We start from the raw sequence: 14746 nt of genomic DNA, 5'->3' as shown, positions 1-14746 counted from the left end.
TCTCCACTTAGAATCTCTGACTTAAAGGTTGCTTTGACTTCTTGATTCTTCCTACACTGCAGGTTGACAATGGTAGCAATGATGCCTGGTGACATAGAGCCACTCAGACTGAGGGTCCTGGTGAGCCTTTTCAGCTAGAAACAATCGTCCCCTTTCGTGGGAAGCAAGGCTCAGAGAGGTGAAGTGACTTGCTCAAGGTAGCTCAGAGAGTAAGTGCTGGAGTGGGCTTTAGCCTAGATTGGTCTCTCTCCAAAGCCTGAGATCTTTCCACCTGCCCTCACTATTCCTCACTACGTTTCGGTAATTCACGGGAAATGTTTTATCCTTTGTTTGTCTCTAATAATAAGAGGGACATGCTGGACCCTCTTCCTCACATAGATTGTACTTCCATCATTAAAATTTCACTTACTAAAAAACACTTAGACAGTGCTTGTCGAGCCAGACACTGGTGTAAGCAGCTTACAGATCCTAACTCATTTAAACTGCATAATAACCACATGAAGTTTAGCACATTATTGTTACTCCCATTTTACAGATAGAGAAAGAAAGTCTCAGAGAAGTTAAGTGATTTTCCCAAAGTCACACAGCCAGTAAGTATTGCTGAGCCAAGTTTCATATTCATTACCATGTGGTGCAATCCCTTCCATCAGAGATTTGGACTTCTAATCCTTGCTAGTCCCCTAACTATTTCCTGTAAGTACTGAGAGGATAATGGGATCAAGGGCTCAGCGGTTTCCAGAAGGAAGGTCCTGAATAAGCCTTTGTAAATACTCATCACAGGCAAAGCCTGTCAGTAACTCTGGTATTATCAGTTCTATCTCAAAAAGCAGAGTGTTTGCAAAGTGCTAAGGGCCTCCACAAAGGCACCTTCTTCTGAGATAGAAGACAGAATCTCTGAAGCTTCGCTCACAAGAGTCCTGGTGGTCCTTTCCTCTCAATGGCTTCCTGCTCGCCCTCGTTCCCTCTGATCTTGGCCATTGGCCAAGCTGCTCTGAGACCGGTGCGGGAGAGAAGGGCTAGCCAGCAGGTGGCGCTGTCTTGGTTGAGTAAACGGTCAGGCTGCTCCAACATCAGAAGTCACAGATCAGTGGCCTAAAATCTCTACCTCTTTGAGTCAGTTGGTTTTGACAGGAAGGCAGCTTCCCACCTTCCAGAAGCCCTTGTGTATTAACAAGCAATGGCCTGGGAGCCGTTGGGGGCTGTCCGTTTCACACTTTGTCACTGGCTCTTCTCCAACAGGCCGAGGGACTTGAAGTAACCAAGGGTGGGATAGGAGAAGGGAATAGAAAGTCAGGAAGAGAACCCCAGTGAAAAACTTCCTCTACTGTCCTGGTCGTCAGAGCAGAAGCCCTACCAAACAACAGCAGATACCTGGGCTCTATCACTTACTATACAAGAAGTTGATAATTTGTTGAATAGTATGAACACTCCGATTCTGTATCTGTAAAGATGAATAATAATAGCATCAACTTCTTAAGACTGTTTTGGAGGATTAAATGTCATAGCGTGTGTAAAAGGCATAGTTCGAGGCCGGGAACCTAATAACTGCTCAAGAAATGTTAACTATTCTGGTTTCATAATAAACCCCAGTTTAAATGCAGTTCTCTACTTTACATGAATTCCATTGCTATCTGTGAACTCAACATTCTATTTCCCATTTGATAGATTTTGGAAAAAGAGATTTAAGGGTCAGCAGGTTGCATGGTGGTTGAGTCACTGGACTTCCACATGGCTGACCACAGTTCGAGTTCCAGACCCGGGAGCTTGCTTTCCCACTTTCCTTCTCTCTCTCTCTCTCTCAGGAGTGCACATGACTTATAGTAAATTAAATAACAACAATAATAAGTACATAAAATTAAAGAAATAATTTTTAAAAAGAATTTAGGGAAGGGTTTAGATAGGATTCATTACTTGCCCATACCGCACAGCTAAACTCAGAGGTACAAGTGGGACTTTACCCTTGGCTTTCTGTCTCTGATGTCATGCTCATTGCATTGCCTGGGGAGGACGTTAGCAGCCTCCCCCTCTTCACCTCACCCTGAAAGACATGCACATACGCACGCCCTCACTAAAACTTCGCCTTGTTTCTGAGCTCTAGGAAAGGGACCCCCATCACTTGGCAGTTGGTTTTCAGTATCACTCAGTCTGATAGCACTAGGCAGTTCATGAAGTCAGCCATGGGGGTGTTTGCCATCCGTCTCTTTGTTAGCAGAGACAAAAGCCTGGAAGCTCAGCCCAAAGATCCAATGGGTGGTGGCTGAGCCCCAGCTGAAAGTGTGAACGTCCTTATTATGTTCTTCAATATCATATTCCTACTAGCGGCATCGGCATGCTAAAAATAAAGAAGTTATTTCCCAGATTAATAAAAAGGAAGAGGGTAGGAGGGTGGGGGTTTTAGCATTGGCTGGGAAGGGGGGAATAGAAAACGACAGACATTAAAATAGCAGCAAATGAATACCGTGTAATTTCCAACAGTTGATAATGTCACACTGCAAGGTTGGTAATTCTGCCAAGATAATTGCCCTTCCCCAGATTACTGTCTTTACCAGAGAAAGAAATGATTGCTGTGTGTGAGAGATCATGCTGTCTCCTGCTCCAGGAGAAGTGGCAGTGATTAATAAGAGACCAGATAGCCCATCCATGCTTAGGGACGCTCCAGAGTGTAGAGATGGCTTTTAGAGAGGGAGAAAACACAATATACTCCTGTGCAGAGAGGGAGACTGAGGCACTCCATGGATGCCTGACCTTGTTATCTTTTAGGAAGTCCAGATCTGCATTATTATGGTTTGATACTGCTGGAAGCTTGTGGGCTTCTTCTCTGTGTCAGACATCGACTGCTGGTGAGACCACTGGGTTGGCCTCCAGGAACTGGGTTTGAGACCAGGGTCCTCCGTTGTCCAGCCTCTGCACCTTCTCTAGAGCAAACCTGCACATGGTTGAGTGAGAAGTGAGATGCTCTGATTGGCTAACCTCGTAGGACCCCGGCAGCTCTTAGTCTCATCCGAGGAGTTTCCCTGCATGCTTGGAGGGGCAAGAACAGTGTGGCAGGCAGAATAATGGTCCCCCAAAGATGTCCCTGCCCTCATCCCTGGAACAGCAAACTCGTTACCTTACACAGCAGAAGGGACTAAATTAAGGATCTTAAGTTAAGATGGATTAAATTAAGGATCTGAGAGCAGAAGGAGTATCCTGGACTCTACGGGTGGACCAGAGCCGTCACAAAGAGCCTTAAAAGATGGGAGAGGACAGAAGAGTCAGAGATGACATGACAAAGGAAATGGAGGTTGGAGGGATACAACTACTGGCTGTGGTCGTGGAGGAAGGAGCCACGGGGCAAGGGATGTGGGTGGTCTCTAGAAGCTGGAAAAGGCCAGGAAATGAGTCATCTTTTAAAGTCTCCTGAAGGAAGTACACCGAAAAACACCTTGATTTTAGCCCAGAAAGACCGAGTATCTGAACTTCCTACCTCCAGGATTACAAGATTAAAAAATGCGTGTGTACATGGGTTTAATTTGCTATAGGGTGCATGCGCTTGCCAAAGAAAGAGAGCGAGAGAGACCGAGAGGAAGCGAGAAATCACTCGCCAGGGGGAATGACCTTGACACTCCTCTTGGGATTTTGGGCATGCACACACACACACACACACACACACACACAGACATACGCACACACACACACACCTGGTTTGTTTTTTCAAGCTGTAGGGTCCGAGACTTGAATTGTGCAGTTTGCCATGTGGAATCCAGTGCCTTACCCATCACGGGCTAGCCCTCACATGTATGTTGTTTTGCGTGAATAAATTGTGGTGGTACGTTATAGAAAACATACTACCAGGTAGGACCAGGCCGGATGATGAGGGTCTCTTACACCAATACCCACCACTTAGGGCAGTGTCACTTGCTTACTGTTCCACTCAGCTAGAAGATCCTACCTACAGCATTGAGTCAGTAAAGAGAAAAGCCACTAACTGCCCTGCTGGTCACTACAGAAAGCCAGTGCATGTGATCCGGGGCCTCTGCATGCATGCGTCAGCTGCCCAGTTACACACGTTTGCAGCAACAATGCCAGCTACTATTTGCCAGGCACTCACGATTTGTCAGACAGTTAATATTTAAGGCAACTACCAGGTAAGTCCAATTTGCCTCTTTATTTTATAGAGGAAGGAACTGAGCCTTGGAGAGGCGGGGTGTCATGATTAGGAGGTACTGCTGGGACTCAGCTCACTGCTGCTTCTTTCCAGATCCCATGCTTGTACTTCCTGTCCCCATATCCTTTATGTGCTGTGACATCCAGGAAGAGGGCTGGACCCCGAGTGGAAGGGCAGTGCGGTCCACCTGCAGCGAGCATCACAACCACCAGGAAAGCCTGTGAAAACTCAACTCCTGGGCCACATCTCCAGTTATTACAACTCCGTGGGTATGGGGAGGGGATAGGGCAATTGTCTTTCTAGTAAACCTCTAGGTGATTTTTATTTTTTTTTTAGAGGTTTTTGCTATAGGGCGCGTGCGCTTGGCAGAAAGAGAGAGACAGAGAGAGAGAAAGTGAGAAATCACCCCCCAAGGGGGATGGCCACACCGCAATCCCTTCTCCTCCATTCTCCTCTTGGGATCTTGGGCACGCACGCACACGCGCCCAACATGAGTTTAAGCCACCAGGTCCGGGACATGAACTGCAGTCGACTACATGGGAGTCCAGCGACATAGCCATTACGCTAACTGCTGGTCCCTCCTCTAGGTGATCTCGGCATTACTGGTCCATACACCACACTGGGAGTAGCAAGTGTCCAGAAGCCATCCCATATTGGCCTCTTCCCCAGCGAGTTCCAATTACTCTGAAACTGGGACTAAACCAACTTTGTACCTAATCAGAACACAAAGGATTTATTTTGATAGGAACATCGAAAAACAATGGGCACAAAGGCTAATATTACCCAGAACCTCTGCCTGCCTGACCTACATGAATTGTGTTGTGATCATGTATTTTTTTTTCCAGCCTTAGATGGGATGCTGCTTACATAATAATAAAACTTCCTTACATTTGTTTGGCATTTTAAAAATAAAGTACTTTTTTATATATCTTGACACACAGCCTAAATTCATAAATATGTCTCTATGCAACGCAGGCAATAATCTTGCTAGAAGAGTCATTGAATATAAACTGCTTTACCAATGTCTTCCTTGTTCTTGGCATCTAAACAAAGTGAAAAAATAGGAGTAGCAGTTGTTATAGAGAATGTAAAACAATTTAGGGACTAGCAGTTAGCGTAGTGGCTATGTCACTGGACTCCCATGTAGTCGACCATGGTTTGCGTCCCAGACCTGGTGGCTTAAACTCACGCCAGGCGTGTGTGCATGCGTGCCCAAGATCCCAAGAGGAGAATGGAGGAGAAGGGATTGCGGCATGGCCATCCTCCCTGGGGGGTGATTTCTCGCTTTCTGTCTCTCTATTTCTCTCTGTCTGGCGAGTGCACGCACCGTATAGCAAAAATCCTCTCCAAAAAAAAAAAAAAATTCCGACATCTCTCACCTGGAACAACAAATGAAGCTTTGGTTCATAATTTCATAGAAGGTTTTCATGTTATGTGAGTGAATGCCATAGCAAGATATTTGAGGGAGGAGAAGGACGAAAGAAAAAGAGAAATAGTGACGACACAGCTATATCCACCAGCTTGTCAATGGACAATGGCAGAGAAGGGAAGAGGAGAGGGCGAACCATTGCTCATCAGGGCGAGACGTCTCTTACGCCTCCCAGCCCTGTGGATGAGGGGACTTCAAAAGATTTGCAGAAAAATTAAAGTGAGGGAACCAGCAGTTAGCGTAATTGCTATGTCACTGAACTCCCACGTAGTTGACCGCGGTTCGTCCTGGACCTGATGGCTTAAAACTCACGCTGGACGCGTGTGCGTGCATGCCCAAGATCCTGAGAGGAGAACGGAGGAGAAGGGATTGTGGCATGACCATCCCCCCGGGGGGTGATTTCTCGCTTTCTGTCTCGATGTCTCTCTCTGTCTGTCTGGCGAGCGCATGCACCCTATAGCAAAAACCTCTCCAAAAAAAAAAAAAATGAAAGAAAAGAAAAGAAAAGAAAAAAGAAAAAATTAAATTGAAGTGAGAGTTTATTTTGCTGCAAAACTTTTTAAAATGCATGTATAGTTTTTTCATAATACACGGTTTTCATTCACTTTTTGAAGGTGCCCTCATATGTAGGTCACTTTGATGTCTGTGTTTGGTCTCTGCATAATGTCCTGGGCCCATTAATGAATTTATTCCGGGATTTTAGCTAGGCAGAGAGGGAGGGAGAGAGAAAGCCCAGCTCCAGATGTGAGCCTTGATTTGTGAATGGCTTCTCAAATTAATCCTCCCAAACAGGAAATCACAAGAGCCTGCCTGAGGTCTCTCTCAGGATCTGGGTCAATTAAGCATAATCTTTAGCTCTCCTCTAACCCTCAGTCTCTCCTGCTCTGCCCCCTCCTGCTTCTCTCATCACAGCAAGTAACGACCCCCCCCACACACACACCGCACAAACACACTTGTTTTGCTCTACATGACCTCTGCTACTTCCCTCAAGCAGGAAAGAAAGGTCATTTCCAGGCTTTCCTTCCAAGGTGTTGGATTAAGGGGCAAGTGAGAAGGGAAGGGGAGGGAAAGGAAGAACAGCTGATCTCCTCATTAAAATGTTTTTACTATGGATCCAGTATCCGTGAGATGAATGCAGCTGGCATAGAGGATTTGGTGATTCTATTACCAATTATTGCTTGATAACATATTCTTGTGATGTATACTGCAAATAGTAATATCCTATAGAATTATAGACCTTGTAATATTCAGCAGTAATACCCAGCTTACCAAGGACCTATTAATAAGGCTTGCTGTTTCGATATATTCGATAGATACGCCCTGGCTTATGTTGACCAAGCTGCCTTTTCTTTGGCTTTCCCTGGTCCAGTTCATGGAGACTGGAGCCCCTTCTTCTACTCCTGACACCTCCATGCTTTTTCAGAAAGACCGAAGAGTTGTGGGGAGGCTGAAAGAAACAAGTCTTGCTCAGTCTGGGGATGACAGCATCCTTCGTCCTTGTGGAAAGGATAAGGTGCTAATCTCATTCGGTTTATACACACACACACACACACACACACACACACACTCACACATAGGTATAGACATATATATATAAAAGAGTCGTGTGCTCCATAAAGATACAAGGAATTTCAGTCAATGATGAAAAGCATATATGATAGTGGTTCAATAAGCTAATAGTTTAGGCCATATATATTCCATCTGCAATGTGCAATATTATCTAGGTTTGTGTAAGTGCAACCTATCATGTTCACACAAAGACAAAATTTCCTAAAAATGCATTTCATGGAGACTAGCAGGTGGCACACTGTTTATATTGCTGGAATCCTACATGGCTAAGTGCAGTTTGACTCATAGATCGGGCAGCTTGAATCTCACACCTGGTGAATGTACATGTGAGCTCAAAATTTTGAAAGAAGAATGAAAGGAAAGGGATTGTGACAATGTTATCTCCCCAGGGGGTGATTTCTAGCTTTCTGTCTCTTTATCTCTCTGGCAAGCACACAGGCTCTATAGAAAAAATTATATAGAGAGAGAGAGAGAGAGAGAGAGAGAGAGTCTTTCAACAGGGCTAAGTTTCTTTTTTTCCTCTAATTCTCCCTTCCACCAGAATGTCCTGGGCATGGCATGCATGCATCTGACATGTTTCTCAAGCCATCAGGACCAGGACTCGAACCCTAGTTAGCTTTGTGGGGTCCAGCTTCCTCTGGGCAGCACTTAATGGCTGTGCCCTGGGACTGGCCCCAGTTTCTTTTCTGACTGGAGAAGAAATTCAAATATGTAGCAGCAAGGGTGTGACGAGGATAATTCAGAGTAGCTGGTTTGCTAGAATGGTAGAAAAGAAACCGGGAACAGCTCAAAGTGCACGTCTCTTAGGAAATCTAAGCCGTCACAGTCATGCCTGGTGTTGAGGGTGGAGTCCCTGCAAGAGCTGACCGAGAGACTTAGAGAGGTGGTCCCCTCAGCAGCAGCCTCCTCTTCTCCCGAAGGAAAGGAGCTGCAGCAGCCTGAACCCTGAGGCTTGGACTGCCTGGTCGTACGTACCTGGTTTGCAGGGTGCGTGAATCTGGGCGGTGGCCAGGACCCTCCCATCTCATTTCTGATGATGCTCCCAGGTCTATACCCCCATCCATGGTGGAAGAGCAAAACTGACGTTTGACAGGAAAGGCTAGTGGCACATGCAGAGTTGAATTTTATTCTTGCCCCCTCCTGTTCCTTTACATTTTGTCCAGTGAGAGAAGTTTTTCTTTCTTTCTTTCTTTTTTATGTAGATAAGAGTTCCTTGCGTCTCCATGTTTTTGATTTACTCGTATGACAAACCAAACTACAGTAATTTTAGGTCTAAAATACTGGGAATTAAATGACACAATCCAATAGATTAAACTGTCGTTTTTATACAAACGTTTTTACCCACGAAGTTGAGGTGGCTTGTGCAGTAGTTGTTAGCGCAGTACTGAGTAAGGGCCCAAGCGAGGGTAACTCACCACGTCTCCCATTTGGCCATTCGCGTGAGTATGTATTGTCTGTTGTTTAACCACCTCTATAACCGCCTTGAGGATGTAGCGATCTCAGAAATCAGCATTTGGCTCCCATCCCTCATTTCTTCTTCCTCCTCCAACAGCAGAGTTTCTTTCCCTTAGTTCAGGTTTGTCAGCACCTGATGTTTATCGAACATATCAACATTTAATGAACAGCATAATATAGTGGTCTGGTGTTGCAAAAAACAATCAGAGAGGGGTCAAGTTTGTTTCCTGATCTGAAAAGACCTCTCTCTGTTATCGATGTATTGATCTATTAATCCATCTATTGCTGCATAGCTACCTATGTAATTATCTACCTAGCTATCTTCTATAGAGAGACAAATAGATAAACAGACGATAGGTAGGTAAGTAGGTTGATCGATGGAAAAATGGTGGTAAGTACCATTTGCAGATGGGATAAGTAGATAGCTAGAGGGGCAAACAGACGGTGTGGTAGTTAAGGGTGCTGGACTCCCACATGGCCAACCGTGGTTCGAATCCCAAACCTGGCTTTCTCACTTCCTCTGTCATTCACTCACTCTGTCCCTCTCTGGTCAAATTAAAATAAATAAAGTTAGATAACAATAATTCTTTTAAAAAAGTATTTTATTAAAGTAGACAGTGCCTTTCAGCACTACTCAAACAAGCATCCACGTGGCCTTGTTCTGGGTTCCTGTCTTAACTTAAAAGGAAGCTTTCGCAGTGTCTGGCCCCCTTGATGTCTTGCAAATGAAGGAGGAGGATGTCCTCAGGAACTGCAGCAGGAGCCCACTTAGGTGGCACCAACCCCGACTTCTCAATGAACAGTACATTGACAAAAGGGAAAGCAACGGCATCTGCCTCACACACCTGAGAGGACCTGGGGGGAGCTGCTCCTAGCAGCCATTGCTGCCACTGCAAATCCCGCCACGTCAGTGCTGTGTCTCGCAGGGACACTGGACCGAGGGCTGTGCTGAGTCTGCTGCTGCCACCAGAGCCGCTCCTACTGCATCACTTCGCTCCTGGAGCCTTCACTAACCAGGTCTTCTGGTGGTGACTGATCCCAGGGCCGACCCCCAGCCTCTCACAGAGGCGTCTTAGGTTAACCCACCTACCATTGCCCTGTGCTATGCAGATTCTCCTCTGCGCTGTGTGGACATTGCCCTTCCACGCAACGAGGGAGCTCCCTCAGTGGGTCCAATGTGGTGGATGCTGGCCAGGAAAGTGCTGCACATGCGTGGCACCATCTCCCACGAACACCCCTGGGAGGTCAGGCCTGATCGCTACTTCTTTTTTTTTTTTCTTTTTTTGGAGAGGTTTTTGCTATAGGATGCGTGCACTCGCCAGACAGACAGAGAGAGACAGAGAGACAGAAAGTGAGAAATCACCCCCCCCAAGGGGGGATGGCCACGCCGCAATCCCTTCTCTTCCATTCTTCTCTTGGGATCTTGGGCACGCATGCACATGTGCCTGGCGTGAGTTTAAACCACTGGGTCCAGGACTCAAACCGCGGTCGACTACGTGGGAGTCCAGCAACATAGCCGTTACACTAACTGCTGGTCCCCCTGACCTCTACTTCTACAGCGATCCTGAAGAGATTGAAAAGGAGGAGCAGGCCACAGCTGAAAAGGCTGTGACCAAGGAGGAATGTCAGGGTGAATGGATAGCTCCAGCTCCTGAGTTTACTGCTGCTCAGCCTGAGGCTGCAGACTGGTCTGCAGGCGTGCAGGTGCCCTCGTGCCCACCCGGCAGCTCCCTACTGAGTACCGTAGTGCTCAGGTGTCCTCTGCGCCCACCCGGCAGCTCCCTTCTGAGGACTGCAGTGGTCAACCTGTCACTGAAGACTGGTCTGCAGCCCCCATGGCTTAGGTCACTGAATGGGTGGGAACAACCCTAAGCCTGCTTTTCCACAGACTCTTATACAAAGTGGAAATAAGGTTGATAAGGGAAATAAACAACAGTTTATTTAAAAAAAAAAGATAGCTAGATCCATCCGTATGTACACACATAAACACACAGAGAAAAAGAGACTCTAATAGGAATGAGGTGAGAAGGTGTCAAACAGGCAACAGAAAGCTAAAACAGAAGCAAATCGGCGCATCTGCTCTTACAGACACACGCGGAGTAGCTGAGGGTGGGAGCAAGGGGATTTCATTACATCTTGCGAGGAGGCCATGACACAAGACCCAACAAGCTCTTCACAATCTGGCCTTCGTCCACCTCTCTGGCCCAGTCTCACAGAACTCTTCTTCGGCCCACCGTGTCACCTACACTGGCTTCCTTTCAGTTCCTCAAACCAGCCCTGTCCCTTCCTTCCTAGGGCCTCAGGACACACTCTTCTTTCCACTTAGAATAGTTTATCTTTCCCATAACCACCACAAGAAAGCCCTGGGGGGCTGGCAGGTGGCGTGGTGGTTAAGGTGCTAGACTTCTATGTGACTGATCATGATTCGAGTCCTGCATCTGGTGGCTTGTTTCTTCACTTTCCCTTTCTCTCTCTCTCTCTCATCAAGTGAATAATAATAACAAAATAAAATAAATAATTATTTTTTAAAAAAGAAAAGTATCAGCAGTTGGCATAATGGCTATGTTGCCAGACTCCCATGTAGTCAACTGCGGATCGAGTCCCAGACCCAGTGGCTTAAACTCACACTGGACATGTGTGTGCGCGTGCCCAAGGCCCTGAGAGGAGAATGGAGGAGAAGGGATTGTGGTGTGGCCATCCCCCCTGGGGGGTGATTTCTTGCTTTCTATCTCTGTCTTTCTCTGTCTTTCTGGCGAGCACATATAGCAAAAACCCCTAAGAAAAAAAGAAAAAAAGAAAAAAGAATAAAGAAAGCTCTGGACTACAGTTAGGCTCAGCTGGTGGTACCCCGAAGGTTGTAATCAAACAATAATGCAAAATGAGATGCTCAGTGTCTCCTGCCTTCCCCAGGATGCACTTCCTACAGGTTAGGAAATATGTCTGGCTCAGTCATCAATATATTCTTCGCATCTGGAACAATGCCTTGCACATAGTCGGTCACCAATAAATATCTCTGGACTGGGTTACCAAGCCATTAGGATGCTTTCTCCTCTCTGTCCTCTTCCTTTCCTTTCTCTCCCAGCCTAGCCCTCCTTCCCTTCACTGCCTTTCTTATAATTACTCTGGGTAATATCCTTTTCTCTTTGGTTCAGCACATGATGCCCATCCTTATGTGAACTACTAGGACCGGTCCTTCGACTTGAGAGAAGACCTCCCACTGGCATGCTTCCTTCTGGTGAATGTATCTAAGTGTTACAAATCATTCCTTGGAGAAAGAGGGTTTGTCTGCCATGTGGTTGCTATTCGAAGTGTGATCTATATGGGACCAGCAGGTGGCGTGGTGGTTAAGGCGCTGGACATTCCCACATGGCCAACCAGGGTTCGAGTCCGGAATCTGGTGGCTTGCTTTCTCACTTCATCTCTCTCTCACTCTCACCCTCTGTCTCTCTCTGGTCAAACCAAAAAATAAAATGAATGAATAAATAAAATAAATAATTATAAAAAAAAAGCAAAGTGTGATGTATAGACAGAAGCATGAGCATCACCTGGGAGCGTGTTTGAAACACAATCTAGGGGCCAGCAGGTGGCATAGTGGTTGGGGCGCTGGACTTCCATGTGGTCGACCTTGGCTTGAGTCCCAGGCCCAGTGGCTTGAAACTCATATCGTGAGTGTGTACGTGCAAACCCAAAATCCGGAGAAGAGAATGGAAGAGAAGGGATTGCAGCATGGTCATCCCCCTGGGGGGATGGGGGGAAGTGGGTGACTTTTTGCTTTATATCTGGCTCTCTAGTGAGAGCATATGCCCTATAGCAAAAAAGTCTCAAAAAAGAAGGAAAGAGAAAAAAAGAAAGAGAAAGAAAAAGAGAGAAAGAGAAAAAAGAAAGAGAAAGAAAAAGAAAGAAAGAAAGAAATAACAGTCTAAGCCCACGCTGACCAGCGTCTGCATTTTAGCAAGATCCTCAGGTGATGATGCACGTTAAGCACCTCTCTAAAACACAGATCTCCCAGGACTGGATGAGCATAAAATAAAGCAATGTGTCCTCTGGGAAGAAGACCCAGAGACAGAGCTAGGAATGCAGGAGGTTGGTTGGGAGAATTCAAGATAAAGGGATACGAAGCATGTAGACCACAATGCTGATCTGCTCAGCTGCAGAGCTGACACTAGTGAAAGGTTGGAGGGGAAGAAGAGAGGTGGGGCAGGGAGAGTCCAGCACGATGCAGGCCTGTGGGAGATCCAGGGCAGACTGCCCCTGGGGGGAGTTCTGCTTTGGGGAGAGCTGGCCAGGTTCTCATAACCCTGCTGTGCTCAGTCACTGGCAAAAGGCTTCGGGGGAGGAGTGTGGCCTCTGGACGAAAGCTGAAGCAGAACCAGGGGTGCTAGCAGCTAGAGGCTGTCAGCTAACTGCACTGTCACAGCCGAAAAGCATGTTCTTCGTCCAGGGGAGCTCTGAGCAGTATGCGTCCATGGCTGCCACATGGGACACTGAAAGGTAACTGTGTGAGACCTCTGAGAACGGGTAAAAGCATGGGGAGCAGAGGTAAGAAATGCCACAGTAAAGGAGGCCTGGCTTCTGTGCTTTGCCAAGACTGTTTATGTGGTATTCTCAGTCTTCAGGGAACAGTCTCCCTGAGAGCCCTTGGAAGACAAGCTCCAGAGAGCTCTTTCCCTGAGGGAGCCCAAGAAGAGCCCACGTGAAGCAGTGTGGCGTGCTGAGTTTACTAGACGCGTGAGTCAATAAACAAGATGCAGTGGGGTTTGGTCTCTGAACTCACGCTGCAAGCACATTAGGCCCCAGACTCCCTAGGGACAGACCTGATCCCAGCTGGCACCCCCAGAGCCCGGGAAAAATACAAGCCCAGTGGAGATGAGAAACAGGGATGACAGAGGTCCAGGGGAGGGAGTGGAAGGCCCTGTGGCTAACGGGTGATGTTGCCACATGCTGATTTGCATACTCGCGCACATATCCAAAAAGCACCTGGGAAGTTGCACACAACGAAACATTCATACACCCTAAATCCACACCCACCCTCAGGTACCCATGCACCCTTAGAGAGACACATGTGCACACACTTCTGCAACTGGCAGCAGCTTGCATGCCCACACCTGGCTATTCCAACAATCGCGTGTGGGCCCAGAACCAGGTTTCCAACTGGTAGATGTAGCTAGGTATTACAGACCAGTCCTTGGACATGTAGATACATCCATACACAAGAGGATCCAGCATCTGGATACATAAGTCCCGAACTGTATAGACACTCAATACCAGTGACCTTATGGTAGGCTAAAGCCAAGAAACGTCTGGAAGCTGTGTCTGGAACTCCCACAAGTGGCTGGAAAGTGACTGAGGATGCCCTCTGAAGCCCTGCAAGGGGGTGCAGTGGGGGCAGCAAGGGCTTCTCTCAGGGGAAGAGGCTCTAGTTTTTTTTAACCTAGAAGTCTCAGGTTAAAAATGGTCTCAGCCATCTTCTTGCCTCCTTTAGTAGAAAACTAAAGCTCTCAGGCCAGATGTTGGGATGAGGGAGCGATTAGGTCTGCGGAGGAGTTGAGTTTGAGCAAGGGCCCAAACTGTGGCTGCTTGGGCTCAGATTCCCACCACTCTCTATTCGCACGACCTTGGGTGAGTTAATCCGTTTCCTCATTTGTAAGATGGAGGTAATACTAGTACAAAATAGGCAGCCCCTAGGAATACAGGAGTGAGCATTCTGTGCGGTGCTGAGAACGGGCTGGTGTGTAAGAAGAGTAAAGTAAGTAGTGATTATTATTCCACTCCAGGGAATCCTTCAGCCTTGGGGATTAAATGACCTCTCTGATTCCTCTCAAACCATAGCCACCCCCAAGCTAACTCCCTTCACAATCCTCTGTGCTGTCCTTAACCCCCAGGTTCACCAGGAAGTCCTCACCAGCACCTACCTCTCTCTCCCTCTTTTACTTCCTCTTCCTTTCCCTTCCTTCCTTCTTCCCTTCCTTGCTTTTGCTTTCTTAAATCCCTCTTCCCCTTCCCTGTCCTGCTTTTTGCAAATGGGATTTGGTGGCAAGGGAGCTTGGACTGGTGTCCTTTGGGTTTTGAGCCTAGACAGCCTATCTGATGGCAGGACTGGGACCAGAAATTTTCCCGGGGCAGGGCAGGGGCAGGGCAGGGGCAGG

The 14746-nt window shown here is 47.1% G+C and overlaps 1 long non-coding RNA gene across 1 annotated transcript; it reads left to right on the top strand.

The window, feature by feature from the left end:
- The first annotated feature begins 1180 nt into the window (after positions 1-1180).
- On the top strand, positions 1181-9692 carry LOC106734264 (uncharacterized). The gene is made up of 3 exons (XR_001369944.2): positions 1181-1191; positions 5342-5343; positions 9618-9692. It is a non-coding gene; the product is annotated as an uncharacterized LOC106734264 (long non-coding RNA).
- The last annotated feature ends 5054 nt before the right edge of the window (positions 9693-14746 follow it).

Source organism: Tupaia chinensis, unplaced genomic scaffold (genome assembly GCF_000334495.1).
Source record: "Tupaia chinensis unplaced genomic scaffold, TupChi_1.0 Scaffold150288_1, whole genome shotgun sequence".
NCBI classification, from domain to species: domain Eukaryota; kingdom Metazoa; phylum Chordata; class Mammalia; order Scandentia; family Tupaiidae; genus Tupaia; species Tupaia belangeri.
Note: the sequence above shows the minus strand (reverse complement) of the source record. Positions and strands in the feature narration are given on the sequence as shown.